The sequence below is a fragment of the Podarcis vaucheri genome (assembly GCF_965113315.1).
Source record: "Podarcis vaucheri genome assembly, chromosome: 4".
NCBI classification, from domain to species: Eukaryota; Metazoa; Chordata; class Lepidosauria; order Squamata; family Lacertidae; genus Podarcis; species Podarcis vaucheri.
In genome coordinates, this window is record NC_138762.1 from 67,698,255 (window position 1) to 67,712,768 (window position 14,514).

General features: G+C 40.4%; 1 long non-coding RNA gene across 1 annotated transcript in view; it reads right to left on the reverse strand.

Annotated features, from left to right (window-relative positions):
* Nucleotides 1–3,302: 3,302 nt before the first annotated feature.
* The window catches only part of LOC309531241, a 31,895-nt gene continuing 20,683 nt past the window's right edge, over nt 3,303–14,514 (reverse strand). The window contains exon 3 of the long non-coding RNA XR_014219168.1: nt 3,303–3,403. This is a non-coding gene — a long non-coding RNA (uncharacterized lncRNA). The remainder of the gene's footprint in view (nt 3,404–14,514) is intronic.

The following is a 14,514-nucleotide window of genomic DNA, read 5'->3' on the forward strand; positions in this document are numbered from 1 at the left end:
ATGAATCATCTATGATTCTACCTCAACCCCAAAACATCTCTCTTTCCCCCCCTGTGCAGTGTACTCTTTGCACAGTGGCGCTGTGGGTTAAACCACAGAGCCTAGGACTTGCCGATCAGAAGGTTGGCGGTTCAAATCCCCACGACGGGGTGAGCTCCCGTTGCTTGGTCCCTGCTCCTGCCAACCTAGCAGTTCGAAAGCACGTCAAAGTCTGGCGGGAAGGTAAACAGCGTTTCCGTGCGCTGCTCTGGTTTGTGAGAAGCGGCTTAGTCATGCTGGCCACATGACCCGGAAGCTGTACGCCGGCTCCCTTGGCCAATAAAGCGAGATGAGCGCCGCAACCCCAGAGTCAGTCACGACTGGACCAAATGGTCAGAGGTCTCTTTACCTGTACCTTACTATCATTTACCTAGGGATGAAGACTTTTCTGGCAGAATGATGGCCATCCACACTCTGCAGCATTCATGATTTCCAACACACAAACAACTGGTTACGACAATATATATGAGCATCTTTGCAACCCACCAAATTTCAACTTAGCTGATGTGTTAACCATAGTGAATTTTCTGTAGTGTGTATTTGGCATATTTGAAGCACTGGTTTGTATTAACCATAATTTGTGCTTCCTCATCACCAGTGGACATGACCAAGTTTGGCCTTCTCCAACCCCACCAGGTTGGTGATAGCTGACTAGCTGAAACTTTCCAGAATACACTACTCATTTAGAAGCTTTAGGAAACAGGTGAATAACCATGCATTTTTGCTATTTTAAAGATCTGGTGTTGTTTCTTGCTATTGTTTTGCTGTAATGCTGGTCTGCATCTTGCTGGCCTACTGTTTCAATTGTTATATTGCCTGGCATATTTGTTTTGGAGTTTTTAATCTTTGTAAATCTTGACTAAAGAGCAGTATCCAGCATGACTCATCCTGTACAGGCATGATTGTCACCCCATTGTTCTCCTGAAAATGCCTCTGCTAAATAGAATGGGCCTCAAATACCACTAAATGTTTTATAAAATAGAATTAAAATGAGTAGTTGAAGCTAAAACTTTGTTGGCCTTTTATTCTTCAGCACAGGGAATCAAATGTGAATTTGCACTGAATGTGAATGTTCTGTATTTTGCCTTCTAACATAGGTCTGCTAAACAAATTATTCATTCTTTGTCCTTAGTTTAAGTTCCAGATGGAAGTCCAAAATGTTCCTGGATGGTTTGAGCCTAAAATAACTTGTTTAAAATAATACGCAGTTGAGTGATGAAGATGGTGTTGCTCAACTAGTAGGATCAGCAAAGCTGTCTTTCTATAGGCTACTGATGACCTTTGAAAATATCCCACAAATGCTATATTTTAAGATGACAGGCAGATTTTACTCCTACACTTCAGAACAGGAAGCTAGTTTTGGGGTATATTTAAATATACCATAGATAATGAAAGTAAGAAACATTCATACCAATTTACATAATTGATGGGATCGTGGCCAGGAGGGCTTCCCATCCGAGAACTACAACCTAGTTGATAAAACACTCATTATTATTTTGACATAGCCTAGCATCCTTTGAAGAACATCCTTATTTCTGACCTGGCTCCCCAGGCCAGAATGCCTTTATTTTTCTGCATATTTCGCAACAGCCTTTGCCCACCTAGTGTCTTCCAGATGTCTTGGACTGCAACAGCCTTCAGTCCCAGCCACCATGGGCTGTTCAACAGTTCTACTCCTTACACCCTAACATGGTCTAACACTTCTGCCCTTTGTTTTCAGGGTTTTTACAACGGACAGGAAACAAAACATTTTAATCAGATGTTTTGAAGATGGATGCAAATAATTTATTCAGCTTCTCTTCAATAGCCTTATCCTCCTTTAACTGTCCTTTGACTCCCTTGTGACCCAAGGGTCCAACTTTCTGTTGGTTATAGTCATACCTTGCATGGGACAGGTAGGAATCTAGAATATGAAGGTGATACTAGCCCTTAGCTCAGCAGTAGCCAACATGGCGCTGTCAACATGTTATTGAACTAATAATTCCATCATGCCAGACCATTGACCATGCTGATTGAGGCCAATTACAGCTGTAGTCACCAAAATCTGAAGAGCATTACATTAGCTGCCCCTGGCTTAGATGCATATCTCTTCTGCCCTACTAATTCAAAGTAAGTCCAAGTACATTTGTACAGAAATCTGAAATTGAAGGTACCTTTGCTCCTCCTTTTCTTGTAAAAATAAGGTATTTGGGATTGCATTGCCAGCTATTTCAATGCAGGCACCCCAGATTAATTGCTTCACAGTCTGACTCCATAGAGCTTACTTCACTGTAGCTAGAATATCAAATGCCTCCTTTCATCTAAGAAGCTAGAGGTACTTCTAAAGGCACATTCTTACCTATAGTTACCAATTCACTCATGGAAATCATCCTGTATTTATATCAGATATTTATGTTCTATGTAAAAGGAACAGTTATTCGCACTTTTAACTTAATAAAGCTCGTATCTGGTCCTTGTTTTTCACACACACACACAAAATTAAAAATAGTTGAAGTTAACACATTCAAATAAATTCTGCCTATAATTCTTATCTCTGTTAGATTGAAAACATCTCTCTCTCCCCCCTCCCCCGAATTTATAGATAATGCTGCTCTTTGCATTTGTTTTCCATTATGTATGGGCAATTAAGTCAGTAATTTGTCTATCTTAATTAGAGAACTGCCCATTTGTATTTTTACCTGCCAAAATGTTGAGCTGAGCAAACAGTTTATTTATCCCTGCTCTTCATTCTAGATTTTTCACAGTGAATTATGTTGTGGAACTGTTTCTCTCGAGGAAAACTCTGGAAGTCCAGTTGGCTGAGTTACTTAGAATTACTCCAGACTATATACGTACATAAATAACCAAGATATCTGCATGGTCTTCTCAATTCAAAACAGAAACATCAACTTCTGCAAGTTTGATTACCACTCAAAACCATGACACCAGATTTCCCATCCCTATAAACTAGTGGACCATTCTTCTGATCACTTGCTGCACAGGTGCTTAGAGTGGAGCACAATTATTGCACTATTAGTGAAATATTACAACCCATGGTGCTGGCATGCTGGCATCATGCATTGACCTAGAACATTAGGTTGGTGCTGCCATGGTGGCTATAGACATGAGCTGGCAGGACACCAAGGAAGGGGAGGAGGATCCCAGCGAGGGGTGTAGCCATGACCGGCACACACCAGGACAAGCTGAATATGAGGAGGGGAGATTGGGGATTTAGGAGGTACTCACAGGACACTGAAGGATGTTGATGGGCTTGCAGACAGTTCACAGGATCCTGGGGAAGGAGAACATCACCAGAACCAGAGGTGCCCCCATCTTTGTAGACACAGCAGACTCTGAGGCTTTACAGGAAGTGTACTCCAGGAGACTGAGGCAGGCAAGGGAACATAGCCTAGTTCACTAGTAGACCAGGTGAAGATCATAAGACTCGTTAGGTCTGGAAGGATATTTGTGGTCACTCAGCTGGATTAAGCTCAGGGCAGGTGAGGGTCACATGCTTCATCAAGTGGAGAGGCACAGCTGCTCAGTAGGAGCAAACTCAAGACCAGTGCTTGGTTGCCTTGGGAATGTCACTGGACTGTGACTTTGGGACTGACCCCATATGTTCCAACCCTACATTTTCTGCAGAGGTGAGAACCTAACCTTATGAATTGACTTTGGATCTTGCTTGTTGTATTGGACTTGGACTGGTATTTGACCATTTGGACTGTCTGACTACACTCTAGAGTTGCCTTTGGGACTGTGTGCTACCAGGACTTGCCACTGGGTACACCAAGGTTCAGGACAGGTTGTACAAATGCCCTGATTTCAAGAGTATATGCTTGGTGCTAGATATGTGAGACTGAATGCAGTTTCTGGTGGTTTACAGGGACGTGGGTGGTGCTGTGGGTTAAACCACAGAGCCTAGGACTTGCCGATCAGAAGGTTGGCGGTTCGAATCCCCGTGACAGGGTGAGCACCCGTTGCTTGGTCCCTGTTCCTGCCAACCTAGCAGTTCGAAAGCACGTCAAAGTGCAAGTAGATAAATAGGTACCGCTCTGGCGGGAAGGTAAACGGCGTTTCTGTGCGCTGCTCTGGTTCGCCAGAAGTGGCTTAGTCATGCTGGCCACATGACCTGGAAGCTGTACGCCAGCTCCCTCGGCCAATAAAGCGAGATGAGCACCGCAACCCCAGAGTCGGTCACGACTGGACCTAATGGTCAGTGGTCCCTTTACCTTTAGATATGTGAGACTGAATGCAGTTTCTGGTGGTTTACAGGTACTATGTGGCCTAATAGGTTTTTTGACGGTGGTAGGGATGGGGCTGTTGTTGAGGATCCACAGGTCTGTTGCCCATACTGAGGCCTTCCCATTATGTGTGGCTTGGGATTTAGTGGCTTTCCATGACAACCAGGGGTCTGTTTCTAATCATATCGGATCTCGCACTCTTGGCAGGTCATATGCGTGATTTGGTTTTTGTGTTTGGCAGAAAGAGGCTAATATAAAGGAAAGAAGCTTACTTTAATGCCTTTGTCATTGACATACAATTTCTAGTAGGATTTAGGCTTACTGAATGACCTGTTAAAGTGGCAAATCCTAGGGGCTGATACCTTTGGGGAACTTTCTTACTGAATTGCTGGTGGCCTTAGGAAACATAGGGAATTGTGGATAATTGACACAATCATTTAGAGACCCCTTGAGTGATAAAATGCCAAGCTGTTATATTCTGAAATCTAATATTTTATTTCCTAAAATTAAAATGTTAATTTAATGAATGAAACATTTGGACCTTAAATCATGTAAATGTAGAGTTGTTATAATCCAATAAGGAACCGTGGCTAAATATTTATCTACCGGTAAATCATTTTTATTTTAAAAAAATATTCAAGAACATAATACTAGCAATCCCAAAACTGACTGATTGAAGGTGAGAGACTTAATCAGCAGATAATGGAACAAAGTCATCACAGCAAGCAATTAATAATTTTCTATAGAAGAGGTTGGAACCTGGGCTTAACACTCAACTGGAATTAATTGGAACTATGGTCACTGAGAAAATATATTTTTCTGCTGCAATAACTCTTACCGAAGAGGCCTGCAAATGAAGTCTATGGCTTGTTCAGTCAGATTAATCACAAGTCTTTTGCCATTATTTATTATTTATTCAATTCCTTTATTCAATTTACTTTCTGCAGTATATAGATCAGGCATAGGCAAACTCGGCCCTGCAGATGTTTTGGGACTACAACTCCTATCATCCCTAGCTAACAGTGCCAGTTGTCAGGGATGATGGGAGCTGTAGTTCCAAAACATCTGGAGGGCCGAGTTTGCCTATGCCTGACCTAGATAACCCATAGAGCTAAGTTCCTAAGAATCTGGAAGGAATGTCCTCTCAATATCCACTGAAAAGCTCATTCAATTCATTCACAAGTACTGCAACACAAGCATAACTTGGACACTATTTTTGTTTGCTTACATTCTAAGCAGTGGAGTAGCATGGGGGGCCACTGCCCTGGGCATATTTTTGAGGGGGCGCCCCCACCACAGTTCCCTCATCGAGGGAAGTTGCACTTTGGGGGCTGGGGTGATGGTGGCAGCAGCTCCTTCTCCTTATGGCTGCTCCTGGGCCAGCCAAGAGGGAAGGGTGTATCTGCCACTTGGCCACAGGCAGTGGAGAGGTGGCAGCACACCCCCTCCGATGCTGAGATCACTTGCAGCTCTACCCCCTCCCCCAGTCAAGCCTGACCTGGGGGTGGAATTGGAGAGGTGGTGGTGCCCCTCTCCAATGCTGCAATCGCTTGCAGCAGAAGCGCCTCTCTCTGAGACGCCCCCAGCACGCCACACCCACATTTGCCACGGCGCCAGCCACCCACCCCGGGCAGTAACTGGGGAGCTAATGTCCCCGATTCTGAACCTATAGTGGGTGAATCTTTGCTCGCTGTATAGCAAGTTTGGGGATCTCTACTCTTGCTATAATAATATAATTTTCCTAAGGTAGCATTTATAATGATAGAAGGTCTTATGTTTGCCATGGAGCAATGGACACTGAGGGAAAATTGAGAAGGTGCTAAATGCTGGAAAGGAGTTACATTTTTTCTCTCCGGGCTGCCTTTCCCCCCAGTTCCATTTTCTTTCCTCTCTCCTTTTGTTAGGGAAGCCAGAATTTTCCAAGCTAGAGTTGTAACTAATCCAAGACATGTTTTCAGCCACACACACTTCTGTACTCAGTTCCAAAAGTGGTCTTCTGAGCCAGCATTTGTCTCATGAGAGCATGATGAACACTTTCCTCCTTGCTTGTTGCAACGTACTTTCACTAAGAGTCCATAATTTCTTAAATCTACCCATTTAGAGTCTTCGTTGGAACTGTAAAAACATGTTTCTGAAATCAGAAGGTACAGACTTTTGAAAATAAGGCTTGATGAGTCCATTGACAGTCAACAAATAAAACGAAGTCATGGGGGTCACCAAACCTTTTGGGTATGTGGACACATCTGGAAATTTTGAGAAAGTGCTCTGGATGCCAGTCACAAAACATCTGGGGAGGGTGTGTGGCATAACACAAAATTGCTGATATACGGCACAGCATAACCAAAAATATCTGCCATTTCTAAAAGAGCAAAAAAGAAACAGCTCCCACATTGCTTCCTGCAACTATCTCTGTGATGGCTCCATCTAGAATTCTGTTGGGCCAAAGACTAATGAGGACAAAGAAGAAAATGACTATTACTCATACTTAACTAAGCACAACTACAAGGGTAAGTGATTAGGTGTTTAGCTATGTGATGCTGAATGTTATGAGTTAATTCTGTTCTATCCTGTTTCCCCTTTGTTTTTGTTTAAACTAATCCACGAACCAAGAACCAAGAATATGTTGTAGATATTGCTGCAAATTTGCTGTTTTTTTGTGATAAGCAATTGACATGAGAAGACTTGGTCTACCTATATGTATTATTTCTATGATCCTTATTTATGCAAATTGTGTGTGTGCGCGCACATGCACGTGCGCGCGCACACACACACACACACACACACAGTGTTAATATTCCTGAAAATATGAAAGTGTGAAATACGCTTTTGAAAAGCATAAAAGCCTCAACCCTGACTTGTTGCAATCGGGCAGATGAAAACATGGACCGTTTCCCCAAACTTCCTCAGAGAAAATCAGAATGAGAAGAAATAATAAGAGGGGAACACATGTTTGTGCCATGTCATCTCATTAAATAATGTGCAGACCTTGGTTTCTTTCTTTCCTGCAGTAATGGTGAAACAAAGTGTCTCTGATCATATGCCATTGGATGTTTACATACGACAAGAATGGGATTGTGCAGAGCCTCATAACCCAGGCTTTCTATACCTTATCCTGGGAACCATAAAGATGTATTTCAGCAAAACAATGCACTGTACACACTTGAAAGCATTAGACTGGAAGAGGGTTGTCAAATCACTGGAAAGGGATTTCTGTGCTTGAAACACGAGCTTTGCTCAAAAACCAGGGAAGGGAAGAGAGACAGAAAAAATGTCAAGGTCATAGCCAATTGCTTTGATAAGCAATAAAAAGGGGACATGAGAATGAGCTAATGGCAGGGGGACATTAAAAATTAAAAAGGATGTATTGATTTAAGAGGTGCTGCTATCTCAAAGGCTAAGTAGCACCAACTATTGACAAAAAGGGGGATTGTGCATTTCAGACAATGCATGCAGTAGCCCGCTGGTGTTTATCAGGCTTTCCCAGTTGTCTTGTAAATGTTACCAATTCTATATTTTAGCAGGGCAGTTTGCATCTAGTTTTTAAAAACATCATAAATAATGACAAAATGAACATGTCAGCATTTTCAGAAGTCACTGCAAACGCTAATTGAGCATCTTCTTTCAAAAACAAAACAACAAAAAAAGAAAGTGGAAGGGAAATGAAGAAATTATTTTGGAAATATCCCTTCTTTAAATAACCCATGCCAAAAAGAAAGGCTTTTTAAAAAAATCAAATATTTATTGGCATTTCAATAAATTGGGTGACCTCCTGCCTCTTTAACAGTTGTGTAGGAAACAGGATTCTGGCAGGCGCAGCTCACTATGTTGCAGGGAGAAAAAAATGTGTTTGCTGAATTTACCACCTTTTCACATAAGGTTTAGCAATCTCATTCGCCTTTGCATCAGAATCCATTCAGCATAGAATGGTGGTCAGGAGAATGGCAGTCAGGTACACAAGAGGGAGTGAGATTTGCTTCCAAGGGTCTGATTATTTGTGGAACAGCACAAAACACCTGGTATGTTTCTTTCCCTTATGTTGCGCGACAAGTATTAACTTCCTAGAACAGATACGCCTGGATTAACAAGTCTGCACATGGGGAATACACGTGTTTGTGTGTACATGTGTGTTTCCCCCTCAAATTAAACTGAAGTACTTGCAGCCTTATTAGCGATATGTTTTATTATCGGACCTTAGTTGAAGCAATTTAAAAATGCTGGTTTCTTAAAGCTTTAGCAAAAACTGGCAAACATAATAGTTTGGAACTGGAAGATTATTCCTTTGCCTTTAAATTCATAGTTTAATCATGAGATGAGGATAATGGTAGCATCTTTTGTCTGTTGTTTTTTCTGATGTTCCATCTACCACCACTCTATTTCTGACTCTACTTTGTGGTATATCTCATGTTCTCTTCTTTAGCATAGGCAGGGGTGTAGGGTTACAGGAGAGAAACGGTGCTTGTATCATCTCCCAATTCAACTGTAAATGCAAATGTAACTCAAGGGCAGCGGTTCTAAGGCAAATACATAAAGCCCAATAGTAAATTTGCTTCAGGCCCAAGCTAATCTTGATCTCCTGAAACTGTACAAACAGTGGAGTAAGCATATTTCATATCTGTCAGCTGTCTTAGAGAAAATCTGATATCCCTATAATAAACTATTTTTATAGTAAGTTTTGAGTGTTTATTGCAGAGTTCCCTGCTGAGGACATGAAACACTTGCATAAATCAAACAGAACTTTAGTCATAGAATGTTGATACATTTCAGTGAAAATTAAACGCATGAGTCATGAGAAAATGTATCTAATATCCAGAGGGGGGTGTCTTTGTGTGCACTTAAATAGGGATGGTGTGAAATCAGATTATTTGCATGTAAATGCACAGCTCCCTAATATGCACTTTCCAAAACTATATGAACCAAAACACAGCCACCCCTTGAAATGTGTATGTGAAGTTCCTTTTTTCTTAAAAAAAATGTTTAGTACTCTCATTTTCCTACTCATATTGAAATACTGCCCCTCAATGAGGCCAAACTCAGAGTCACAAAATGTTTAGGAGTATGCATACCCCCAGGAAAAAAGCACTGGTAATGTGTATGAACAATGCATATATTACAGTACAGTGTAGGTGTGTTTTTCATATATATACTTCATGTATGAAAATCTAGTTGCAGTTATGTACATCAGGCAAAACTGTGTACAAAAATGTGTATATTAACTGCTAACATTTGTTATAGTAATATACTATGCCTTCCCCCCTTTTTCCCTCTTTCCTCTTCACTTAAAAAAACAATTTCTAAGTGTTGTATTTAAATGTAAACATGCCCACCCCCACACCCAAATGTGTACATTAGGAGAAATTTGCTAATGGATTTCCATAAGGACTTTAAAAAAATTGCAAAGTGATATCAAAAGGTGGAGGGTGTTAAAACATACCACTTTCCAGTGGTGTGGAAAAGAACTTGGGTTGTGGTGCCCATGGAATTTCACATCAATTGGAAGACACAAGATTTACCCACCCGGGAAGAATGGCAGATGAAGCTGATGGACTACATGGAATTGGCGGAAATGACTGGCAGAATCCGAGACCGGGGAGAAGAGTTGGTGGAAGAAGATTGGAAAAAATTCAAAGTATATTTACAGATATCTATTCTATTCAAAGTATATTTACAGAAATATTGTAAAATTAATGAATGTTAGAAGGATGCTGGAATGAAGTTACATGGTTTTAGCAGAAATGTTATAAAGAACTAAGTAAAAATAGATTGTTAATGGGCCAAAGTGTAAAATTTAAGGTCAGATTGTGTTAAGATAAATTATAGAACAAAAATTGAGAAAGATGGAAAGGATTTGCTGAAATAGCTAATTGAACAAGAATACAAAAAAGGGAGTGTGAGGAGGTCGATGATACAAGTAAATGAAAGGTAGAGATATAGAAATATTGGATGTGTTTTTTGAATGTTTTTGTTTTTCTTGTTGTTTTGTTGTATTCTTTTTTGTTTTTGTTTTTTCCTTTTTATTTTTGATGTATTGTGAATTTTTTACTGTTTTTTTCTTCTTTTTTCTGTAACTATTAAACCTTTAATAAATGTCTTTTTCTTTTCTTTTCTTTTTTTAAAAGGAATTTCACATCAACTGGAGAAGTTGGGAGCATATAACACAGGTTGGTCCAACTTTTCATACCAAGTGGACTGCAAGAGTACTTTGACATGGAATTTGCAGGCCACACACTGCTTTGTTGCTGGTGGTGGTGGTAAGCAAGCACAAAATTTGACAACAACACACCCTCCAGCCTTCGTACTGTGGGAGGCGGTGCATATCTTTCATCCTTAAAATGGCCTTGATAAATGGCCTTTATTATGGCTTTCCTTCCTGCCTACCACCAACTCCCTGGTGGTGGGAACAGACAGTATACAACAGAAATTTACTCAGGAGTAGTATATGCATGTAACACTTTGTAAGGACTAATTCTGGAAAGAAATCCCTTGCCTATATTTCTTTAGCTGTGCTTGCCCTAAGTTGCACAGCAATAGAAATACTTCCACTGATCTGAATGAATGTGGAAGCTCTGTGCCTGCCCTAAAGCACAATCCTTTCTACCGTCTTTTAGTTTACTTTCTTTTTCCGGGTTTGTTCAAGTTAATGATTGAACTCCTTAAGCAGTTCCCAATAACATGACCATAGACAGATTAATGCAAGGCAGGAATATATTAATGCCATTTTAAAAAGTGTAAACAGTAGGTAGCAAACGCCCATTGACAAGCAAATTCAGATGGCATTAACAAATTCAGATTTTATTAAGCAACTTATTTTTATGCAAGAGGGAACTGACATTGAAAGGAGAACTGTAAGCTGTCAGAAGCTGTGGTTAGAAAAAGTGGAAGCAATAGCTATGGTTACAAAAAACGGAGGCAAACTTTTCTTTGTGGCTGTTCTGGAAGAGGAAAAGTATGTGGGTGTGCGCGCACGTGCAAGCCCAATAGTTGGTGCAACTAGTTCTTATCAAATTAAGCTCTGATTTAGAGCAATGCCTGAACCAGACCAGGGTATGAATACATATGGTTTAGCCACTCCTGATCTTAAAAAAAGTTTAGGGGTACTCTAATTTTCCTACTCATATAGAAATAATGCCACTCAATGAGGCCAAACTTAGATTCAAAAAATGTTTAGGGGTATGTCCCCCCCCCCCGAAAAAAGCACTGATCTTCCCAAAGCTGAAGCAACTGTGGGCAAGTGCAACATGGCAGACCTTTGGTGGATAGATATGATGTAGCACTAGCACCATGATTATATATGTCAAGTTAGACCGTTGGTCTATCTAGATCAGTATTCCCTACACTGACTGGCAGCAGCTCTTCTGGCTTTCAGACAAAGATCTCTCCCATCCCTATCCAGAGATGCTGAGTATGGAACCTGGGACCTTCCCAATCTTATTTTTTCTCTTCATAATATTGTATTCTTCAGAATAGAATCTTCTATACTCATCCATTCTCAGCTGTTTAATAGTTTCTTCCAAGTGGGGGTTTTTGTTTAGGTTTCCTTTGTGGAAAAAGACAGCTTGCTGAGCTATAATACATAGCTGCTGATAGGATTAAAGTTAAGCACAAAAGAGATCTTAGTGAATTCTGGTAAATTTACTAATCTTGGTAGCAGATGGTTCCGATCATCTCTTTGTTCTGTGGTTACATGATTATAGTAAGCAAAGGAAACTTTCAAGTGCTGAGATTTGTTTTGAGTTTATTATTTTTATTTTTTGTGTACAGAGTCTGCATCTCATACTTTAAAACTGGAAAACACTAAACTGAAAGAACACAGAAAGTTTTTATTTCATCAGTAAACCAAGCTAAAGGAAGTGAAATAAATGCTAGAACATTGATTCATCAAATATTTCATTGTCCTTTAGACAAAAATAAAAAATGTTTGTATTGGAATGTGTAATTTCTGCTGTTTTTAAACTGGGTTGCATTGATTTTTTAAATTGTATTCCCTTCTTAGTTATTGTTATGTTTTGTGATTATTGTATTGTACTTTCATAGATATAAACTCTTCTAAGTGCTCTATGAAAAGAGTGGCATTAAATATAATGTAGATAAATAACTTTTCTAGTCCAATACTATGCATGTCTATTCAATTAAAACCTATTTAGTTCACAGGACTTTATGAGAGTGTGTACAGTATAGTTTGGATAAGCTGTCACCTGTTTTACTTCCTTATTGTTCCCTTGAACTAGCTTTCCCCAGGTCCCTGCCAGCAGATCTATGCAAGGCCTTCAGGCTTCAAGCCCTGTAGAAAGCCCCTGAAGACATACATCTTCCAACTGGCTAAATAATGACTGATGTTTTACGGCCAGAATTGTGACTTGTTATTGTTCTGGAAAGGGTTTTCACTGGCTGACTGACAAGGGGTGGGATATAGTTGCCATATACCGTATTTTTTGCACCATAACATTCACTTTTTTCCTCCTAAAAAGTAAGGGGAAATGTCTGTGCGTGTTATGGAGGGAATGCCTACGGGTGGCATGCCTACGGATTTTCCTCCTCTAAAAACTACGTGCGTGTTATGGTCGGGTGCGTGTTATAGAGCGAAAAATACGGTAGTTATTTTGTAATTCCCATTGTTGCAAGCCCGTTTGTGATATTTTTGTGTTGATTCCAGTACAGTGGTACCTCGGGTTATGTACTTAATTCATTCCGGAGGTCCGTTCTTAACCTGAAACTGTTCTTAACCTGAAACTGTTCTTAACCTGAAGCACCACTTTAGCTAATGGGGCCTCTTGCTGCCGCCGCACCGCCAGAGACCGATTTCTGTTCTCATCCTGAAGCAAAGTTCTTAACCTGAAGCACTATTTCTGGGTTAGTGGAGTCTGTAACCTGAAGCATATGTAACCTGAAGCGTATGTATGCCCTCACCCCCAGCTTTGCTATGCTGTTTGCATACTGAAATAGGGGGCATTTTGACAATTGGAGCGAAAGGACAAAAGAGCAGCAATATGAAATGGATTTCCTTTTTCTTCCCATTTTAAATGAGTTCTGCAATATGTTACAAAATATAAACATTGTTATATATGCTGTATACCACTCAATACACAGAGGCTTTCAAAGAGAGAAAAAGAAATAGAAGCTGAAACTATGGTTGGAGGTTATTCGTTTAAATTACCCTGATTAATATATAATCATATCAAGCTTATAATTAGTAGCTATATAATGAATCAAACTATATTCCAGTGGAGTTGCCTACATATGGTAATAACAAAGATGTCCCTACTATCAAAAACTTGTAAACCATAACCCCAAAACCCATTATATTAGGGTTTACTGCTGAATGTATGTAAGTTTGGGAGATTCCACTGTTGAAGAAGACAGGGAAGTTTCTTGGTGAGTTAAAGGCCCTAAATACAGGTCATTAGTATAAGAAAGGAAGAATGGGTGGGACCTCTTAGTCACCTGGCTGATATTGAGAAAGATAAAAGCCACAGTTGTGTGTGTGTGTGTGTAGGCTCAGGTTGCATTTTTGTGTAAATAAACCATATATCATAAAGACATCAGTCTCCACTGTTCCTCATTATAAGGAAACCAAACCCTGGGTAAGCGCGAGGAAACCCTGGAGTCTCACACCGCTTGAAGACTGGGTGGCGTGCAACAGCATTTTTTAACTTTATTCAATAAAATCAATCCAATTTGCCATAACGTTTCATTGTCATTGTTTTTCTTCCCTGAATCTATCTGTTAACTTGGCCATGAAGCCAAACTCCAATACTTTGTTAAGCCATTCTATTTGCAGATGGTACAGCCAAATCTCTCCATTTCCCCCTACATAACCTTCTAGCTGCTGACAGTCTGTAAGATCTCAAACCTTTATGCCCCTACTTCACCAAACCTTCCATGTGGTTAACAATAAAACAAACACAGGATCCATCATAAAGGTAAACTCTCTATGGGCACTGGTGGGTGCTATTATTATTGGCACAAGATCAGAGTTAAGGCAGGAAGCATTGTTCTCATTCTGGTTTTGGTCCAGGGCAATTGTCCCCATTCACCCCACCCTCTAGAAAAGCATCCATGCCAGCCACATACCACTGGTACAGCTCAGATATAGCTTTCCTGTTTTCTTCTATTGGTGGATTCAGTTTCCAAGCATAACAACGTCCCTCTCTCCAGCCCCTCCCCACCTGTACTCTGAACTGAGATTATTGAAAGGGAATTTTTTTTTTTAAGGGATGACCCACCCATGAGGCTTCAGGTGACAGGATTCACAGGG